Below are 8,586 nucleotides of genomic sequence, written 5' to 3' on the forward strand. Positions count from 1 at the left end.
GATTTTTTGATTAGGTGATCTGTCCATTGCTGTGAGTGGGGTGTTGAAGTCTCCTACTATTATGGTATTACTATCTATGAGTTTCTTTCTGTTTGTGATTAATTGATTTATATATTTGGGTGCTTCCACATTTGGCACATAAATGTTTACAATTGTTAGGTCTTCTTGGTCTATAGATCCCTTGATTATGGTATAATGTCCTTCTGTATCTCTTGATACAGTATTTTATTTAAAAAAAAAATTTTAATGTTTATTTTTGACAGGGAGAGAGAGAGAGAGAGAGAGCATGAAGGGGGAGGGGCAGAGAGAGAGAGACACAGAATCTGAACCAGGCTCCAGGCTCTGAGCCATCAGCACAGAGCCCGATGCGGGACTCGAACTCACGGACCGTGAGATCATGACCTGAGTCGAAGTTGGACACTCAACCAACTGAGCCACCCAGGCGCCCCTACAGTCTTTATTTTAAAGTCTAGATTGTCTGATATAAGTATGGCTACTCTGGCTTTCTTTTGTTGACCATTAGTATGATAGATCGTTCTCCATCCCCTTACTTTCAATCTGAAGGTGTCATTAGGTCTAAAGTGGGTCTTTTGTAAACAGCATATAGATGGATCTTGTTTTCTTATCCATTCTGTTACCCTATGTCTTTTGATTGGAGCATTGAGTCCATTGACGTTTAGAGTGAGTACTGAAAGATATGAATTCATTGCCATTATGCTTGTAGAGTTGGAGTTTCTGGTGGTGTTCTCTGGTCCTTTCTAATCTTTGTTGCTTTTGGTGTGTGTGTGTGTATATATATATGTATTTTTTTTTCTTCTTCTTCATCTTTTACCCCCTTAAAATTTCTTGCAGGGCTGGTTTAGTGGTCACAAACTCTTAATTTTTGTTTGTCTGGGAAACTTTTTATCTCTCCTATTTTGAATGACAGCCTTGCTGGATAAAGAACTCTTGGCTGCATATTTTTCTGATTCAGCACACTGAATATATTCTGCCACTCCTTTCTGGCCTGCAAAGATTCTGTGGATAGGTCTGCTGCGAACCTGATCTGTCTTCTCTTGTAGGTTAGGGACTTCTTTTCCCTTGCTGCTTTCATGGTTCTCTCCTTGCCTGAGTATTTTGTGAATTTAACTATGATATGCCTTGTTGATGGTAAGTTTTTGTTGAATCTAATGGGGGTCCTCTGTGCTTCCTGGATTTTGATGTCCTTGTCTTTCCCCAGGTTAGGAAAGTTTTCTGCTATGATTTGCTCACATAACCCTTCTACCCCTATTTCTCTCTCTTCCTCTTCTTGGACCCCTATGATTCTGATGTTGTTCCTTCTTAATGAGTCACTGATTTCTCTAATTCTTAAATCGTGCTCTTTTGCCTTAATCTCCCTCTTTTTTTCCTGCTTCGTTATTCTCTATAAGTTTGTCCTCTATATCGCTAATTCTATGTTCTGCCTCATCCATCCTTGCCACCGCTGCATTCTTTCATGATTGTAGCTCAGTTATAGCATTTTAAATTTCATTCTGGCTATTTTTTACTTCTTTTATCTCTGCAGAAAGGGATTCTAATTTATTTTCGACTCCTGCTAGTATTCTCATTATCGTGATTCTAAATTCTGGTTCAGACATCCTGCTTGTCTCTGTGTTGGTTAAATCCTTGGCTGTCGTTTCTTCGTGCTCTTTCTTTTGGGGTGAATTCCTTCGTTTTGTCATTTTGAAGGGAGAAAAGAAATTAATGAGGTAGAAAAATTGAAATTAAAAAATATTAAAATTAAAAATTAAACACACACACACACACACACACAAAGGAAATCGTTTGAGAATTTGAAAAAATGAATACACTGAAGTAGACTAAAATGAGATGATGGGGGTAAAATAGAATTTGAAAAAATATACTCAAAAGTAAAGAATATAGTAGAAAAAATTAAAAATATTTTTAATGAAAATCAAAAATAAATATGAATTTTTTTCTTTTTCTGTATTCAAGAAAAAAAAGAAATGAAAAAGAGAAAAAAGATTAAAAAAAAGAAAAAAGAAATCATTTGAAAATTTGAAAAAGTGAATACACTGTAGTAGATTAAATAAAATGATGCAAGTAAAATAGAATTTGAAAAAATTTACATAAAAGTAAAAAATATATTTAAAAAATTAAATAAAAATATTTTTAATAGAAATTGAAAGTAAAAAGTTTTTCTGCATTCAAAAAAAAAAGAAATGAAAAAGAGAAAAAAAGAGAAAGAAAAAAAGGAAATTGTTTGAAAATTTGAAAAGGTGAATACACTAAAGCAGACTAAACTAAAATGATGGAAGTAAAATAGAATTTGAAAAAGTTTACACAAAGTAAAAAATATAGTAATAAAAATTAAAGAAAAATATTTTTAATAAAAATTGAAAATAAAAATGAATTTTTTCTCTTTCTGCTGAATTCTGTGGTTCAGGTTGTGCAGGTTGTTGTGTTAATCCTCCAATCAGTTTTCTAGGTGTGTAGGATGGTTTAGTGTGGGTCTGGCTGTATTTCATGGATGTGAGACACACAAAAAACTTCCATGCTGGTCCGCCATCTTGGCTCCTGCCACAATAGTTGGTATAGTTTGTCTTACTGTGCGCTGGGCTGTGGTACAGGGTGGCTCTGTTACCCAGCTCCCCTCCTTCTGTCCTTCTCCACTCCCTGCCTCCCCCAAAGCTGTCTTTCAATCCTGCTAACCCCACCCCCAAACCTCTTCATTTCATATTCTTCCTTACCTGTAATTTCTCAACAGAATATTCTCTCATTCCAATCTTCGCAGATCTTTAGCCTCTCACTAAGTCAGTTTATAGAATACCAGTGACCCAAAGCTTTTCCTTCAACCCCATTCCTCCCAGCTTTCCTGACGTATGTGAAATCATGGCTTGATTCCTGCTTTCAGGCTTTCCCCAGGGGCTGGTCATAGGTCTTTGTGATACCATTTACCCCATGTCATTCTACACTGTGGTTCTTCATCAGCACATGAGAATATTGTCAGATTATGCTTCTCTTTGTTCAGCAGGAGGTTCATTATTGCCATGAGTACAGACCTTTACTCCAGCCAACGCTTGACATCTGAGGATTTAATGTTTGTGTTTCTCACTGTTTAAGAACAACACCAAAGTTTTATGAATGTAGTAACTTAGCTGCTGAATTTTTGGGGGGGTTATTACGAGACCAATGTACAGGAGTAAGTCTGATTTATTTGTGTCCATTGTGTGGACTCCTCCTGTACATTTCACAGGGGTAATTGTGTTCTGTGTTAGTGTTTGCAGCTTGAGGAATATGGAAAGTCCTCAGGATGCATTTCAAGAAAAGTTAACTGCCCTATGGTATTTCTATGGAGGGTTGATTCATTCGATGGAGTATGTAACATATCCCAGGAATGTCTTCTGTCTCTAATGTAAAGGCTCTCTCCAGCATCTGTGTTCTTTTCTGTCTACCGGGTTGCTCTAGAGAGGGTGTTGATTTACATTTCTTCTACCTGACAGAGCAAGAGCTCTTGGGTCACTTCCTGCCTGTCCCCTTTGAGCATCTCCTGGACTGCAGCCAATGGCAGCAGGATGCGTTTCCGATTAATTTGACTAGTGACTAATAACTCTGACGCCCAGAGTGGATGACACAGGAGACTTTGCTCCTCTGCACCGAGCTGTGGATTTCCTGCTAGAATGCTTAACAACTTCGTGTTGTGATGAAAATCAGGTGAAAGAACATACGGAAAAGGACTCTAGATATTTTAGGTAAGAGTATAAATGCAAATGCAAGACTCTGTCTTGGTAGCCAGGATGCCTCCAGCCTTACCCTGAACATCAGAAGGCAGGGCTTCTGTCGTGGATTCAGGACTAAACAGAGTCACCAGGATATCCAAAGGACTTTGTATTATGGAATGGATGGAATCTTTAGTGAGGAAGGAAGAAAGCGAACAAAGTTATCTTCCAATTCCAAGTACTTTTCCTTCTATCCCCCAGTCCAGCCCTGTCTCCTGGGTGGGTGTATGTGGGTAGAGGGGATTAATGTGAATTGATCTTGTATCTGTCAGGCTTTAGAAGCTGTCTGTTGCTTTCTCTACCTGGTAGTGGCTGGTGCCTTGAGAGGTGAGCAGGAGGGGATCCTGTCCTCCTCAAGGGAACTCACATGCTGTGATCGAGCCCATACTGCACCTTGATGAAGACCTAAGTCATTATTTCACTTGAGGGAGACTGGAGGTGCGAGCTAATTCATCCCCTCATTCTATTCTCAGGATTCCATGTTGGAAGGGGGTGTCCTTGTGAATATTCCTTCTTTCCTTAACTCTCTCTCACTTGAACATCCTCTTTCTCCTCCATGTTCTCTTCTTTCGGCCTTCCTCAAACAGCATCCTTAGACCTTCCTCCCTGGAAAGTTCCACTCCTCTGCACAAAGTAAAGTGGCATGCTACCCACTGTCACCTCGCGACTTGAATACTCCGCCATCACAGGATTTGGCTAGATATTAGTGAGAATTCTCCTCTGTGCAGGCGTCTGCTGGCAGTAGAAGCATATGGGTGCCCCAGTCCCATAAGTGGTGGAAGTAGCAGAAAATCGGGCTCCCATTGTCTTCTTTCCACTTACAATGGCTGAGGCTGGTTTCCTCCTTAATTTATCAACTGGAAAACACACTTTACCAACATATGCAAAAACTTCCTCCAAATATCAACACTCTAGTCTTTTGTGTGTATGTGTGAGACAGAGAAAGAACATAAGAGGGGAAAAGGGGGAGAGAGAGAGAAAGAGAGAGAATCTCAGTCAGGCACAATGTTCAGTGCAGAGGCTGACATGGGGCTCGATCCCACAGCCCTGGAATCACGACCTGAGCCAAAATCAAGAGTCGGACACTCAACCGACTGAGCCACCCTGGCACCCCTCAACACTCTAGTCTTCAGTGAAGCATTCATGTTCCTCCCTATGAACATAATTTGATTCTGCTTCTCGTAAAAATAAAAGCTGTGACATAATGGTGCCAAAGGAGCACTTGCCTCCTTCCTGGGATTAATTTCGCTGCAGATGCCTGAGCCGTGAGGGTGGGTGGGTGGCGAGGGAGGCCTCAGCTCATTCCATCATACTTGTAAGACTTGGTGTTCCTTATGTTTGAAATATCCTTGGCTCTAGAATGTAACTGGGCCCAGAGAAAAGAGAGCTAAGGAGTGGCAATTAAGGACCGGCTCTGGGCTAAGTTTAAGGGAAGGTATCCTTGAACCTGCTACATAGTCGAGCCCGAGTTATTGAGACTGACACACAGCTATTGAGAGCCAGGAAGCAAAGGAGAGGGATAACTTAACATCAGGGAGAATTATAAGGAAGAGACTCAGCATTGGGGAACTGCCTAACAAACACCATAGGGGTAGGAGACTACATACCAAGATGCCTTATACATTTATTTTAATTAGTGGACTTGCTCCCTAGGTTCAAAGAAAGTTTCACTGGTTCAAGGTCAGAAGGTTTATCTTGACTGCTTTTAAAGTTTTTAATAGGATTCAGTTTATATCCCAACATCAACAGAACATTTTTTTCCTGCATCAGGGCTCTGTATCATTCTTGTTATTTTTGTGTTTTGTTTTGTTTCCTTTTATATTTATTTACTTTTGAGAGAGAGAGAGAGAGAGAGTGAGTAAGCAGGGGAGGGGCAGAGAGAGAGGGAGACACAGAATCCGAAGCGGGCTCCAGGCTCTGAGCTGTCAGCACAGAACCCGATGCGAGGCTCAAACCCACGAACTGTGAGATCATGACCTGAGCCGAGTCTGACGCTCAACCGACTGAGCCACCCACGGGCCCCATCGTTTTGTTTTCGTAAGCAACTAACATGAGTTACACGGTGGCTTCCAGGTAAGGACCGCAATATCTAATATCCTTTTCTCCGGAAGTCTCTCTGAAACTACAATAGAAGAGATTTTTACTGGCAAAGGGAAAATGGGAGAGGAGAAAATCACAGCAAACTTTTGGAATCTGGAAAGCAAATAAACAAGTGCTGATTTAGCAGAGCTGAGACAGCTGAATCCTAGATCATCAGTGAGGAAAGTGGATTGACCCACAAATCTACAAAGGCTATGAATTGGTGACACTGAGTACCTCTGGAAATGGGGGTCAAGGGAGGGGTTTAAAGAAAGAGGATTTGTTGGAAGTTTTGTTGTTGTTGTTGTTGTTGTTGTTGTTGTTGTTGTTTTTGAAGTAGGCTTCACATCCAGCATGGAACCCAGCGTGGGATTTGAACTCACAATCCTGAGACCAAGACCTGAGCTGAGATCAAGAGTCTGACACTGAACCAAATGAGCCACCCAGGAACCCCTTGTTGGAAGCTTTTGAAAGAACATTTTAATCCCCAGACCACCTTCTCCAATTTGTGCAGTCAGACACTTGGCCTCCTCCACACTCACAGAATTAGAAGATTTTTTTTTTTTTTTCTGCACAGGAAAACAGAAGGTCCCTGGGTTGGAAGACAGTAGGCAGAGATGGAGGTGGATGCTGTGCTAGGAACTGGGAGCTGGAGTAACTACAGTCTTACTGGCTTCTGGGACCCCAGTCCTCCCCATCTCCTGGGCTCCCAGAATACTGGAAACCAGGCCATTGTCTTTAAGGTAGGAGACTGGAAAGTTCCCCTGGAGAATCTGAGCAGCCCAAGAAGAGAGTCTTACACATACCGATGATGGGTTTTCATTGGGAAAATGATGACCCTCGGGTGAAGTTCACTGTTGAAAAGCCCCAGCCACAAATTCACTCTCATGAGCAAATGATCAAGATTTACAGGTGCGGAAACCCTAATGTGAGAGATTCAGACCAAGACAAACCAACATTTAAAAAGCAACATGAGAAATAGCAGACACATTCAAAGAGAAGAAACTTAAAACAAAAACCCATCAGTAGTATCTTCAGTGAGGCAAGAAGAAATATTTCAACCTTGAGACAGCAAAAGAATGACGTAGAAACAGAACTTTTGAAGAAAAGGGAGCTCTAGACATTCAGAAACATAATGGAAATTTTGAAAAATGTAACAAATTGGAGGATAAAATTGAAGAACTCTCCTCAACAGTAGAGCAAATGATGTAAAAGAGAAAAAGTAAAAAAATCGGGGGATGGATCCACAAGACTTAATATCTAAGTAACAGGAGTTTCAGGAAAAGAGAACAGAAAAAGTGAACTGCCAAAAAGATAAGGGGATCAAAATAAAATGTCATCAGTTTTCTCAACAGTAATACCAGAGGCTAGAAGATGAGAAAGTGACGCCTTCAACCCTTGGAGGAATAACACTTCTACCTTAACATTTTTTTGTGTGTTTGATTTTTTATATTTGGGAGGGAGACAGACAGAGAGTGAGTAGGATAGGGGCAGAGAGACAGAGACAGAATCCAAAGCAGGCACCAGGCTCTGAGCTGTCTGTCAGCACAGAGCCCGACGTTGGGCTGGAACTCACGAACCGAACCGTGAGATCATAACCTGAGCTGAAGTCAGACGCTTAACTGACTGAGCCACCCAGGTGCCCCCAAACCACTTCTATCTTAGAATGACAAAAGAGCAGTTGCATATGAGGGCTGAAGAAAGACATTTTAGAAAGGCAATGTTTCAAAAAGTGTATTTCCCATGTGTTTATCAGGGAGCGACTGAAGGGTATGTTTCACCAAAACAAGGGAACAAACCAAGAATGAAGACTCAAGATAGAAGAAACGGGAGATCCGACTCAAGAGAAATGAAGGGAATCCTCAGGATGACAGCTCCACCCCAGTTGTTGAGAACAAAACAGTCCAGACTGGAACATGGCAGAGAATCTGGGAAGTGTTTCTTCAAGAGGATCAGATTGATAAAATATGGGATGCTCTAAGTGTCTTGAGAAGATGTGTATATCATTGCAGGAGACTTTGTGTTTGAATTTGTGGTAAGTGCATCTACTACTAATACACTTACTATCCAGGGAATTAAAAAAAGTTGTTCAGGATAGCAAAAGTCGTTATAGTTTAATACGTGGCTTAGTTCAGGGTAGCATTTACATGGTCGTAATGCTATGAATTACATTTACTGAATAAAGATCTAAGGAAAATTAATGATGTAACTGTATTAGAAGGATAAAGGGATGGGAAGGGTGTGCATGTGTTTCATGGGGAAAGGGGAAGAGAGCCAAATCCCTAACTTGCGAAGTGGTAAGCCAGTAGCTAAAGCCTATAAGTGAAAAATCAAGGAAACTGTACAGGAGGAAAAGTAAGTTTCCTTCTCTTCTGATTTCTCAGCTGAGGCCACTGGAATAAAAGATTAACAAGACAAAAACAGGAGTTGATTCGCATGCATACCTCATGTATACATGGGAAACATCCAAAGACAAATAAGTAACTCCTACAACCACTTAAGAATTCCAACTTAGGGGCGCCTGGGTGACTCAGCTGGTTAAATGTCTGACTTCAGTGCTCACTTTGGCAGCACATATACTAAAATTGGAACGATACAGAGAAGATTAGCATGGCCCCTGCACAAGGATGAGACACAAATTTGTGAAGCGTTCCATATTTTAAAATATTGTCAAAATGTCAATACTACCCAAAGCAACCTACACATTCAATGCAATCCCAATCAAAATTGCACCAGCATTCTTCTCGAA

The 8,586-nt window shown here is 40.8% G+C and overlaps 1 non-coding gene across 1 annotated transcript; it reads left to right on the forward strand.

Annotated features, from left to right (window-relative positions):
* The first annotated feature begins 8,392 nt into the window (after positions 1-8,392).
* LOC125924049 (U6 spliceosomal RNA) lies at positions 8,393-8,499 on the forward strand. The gene has a single exon (XR_007458236.1). It is a non-coding gene; the product is annotated as a U6 spliceosomal RNA (small nuclear RNA).
* The last annotated feature ends 87 nt before the right edge of the window (positions 8,500-8,586 follow it).

Source organism: Panthera uncia, chromosome B1 (genome assembly GCF_023721935.1).
Source record: "Panthera uncia isolate 11264 chromosome B1, Puncia_PCG_1.0, whole genome shotgun sequence".
In the NCBI taxonomy this organism is placed as follows: domain Eukaryota; kingdom Metazoa; phylum Chordata; class Mammalia; order Carnivora; family Felidae; genus Panthera; species Panthera uncia.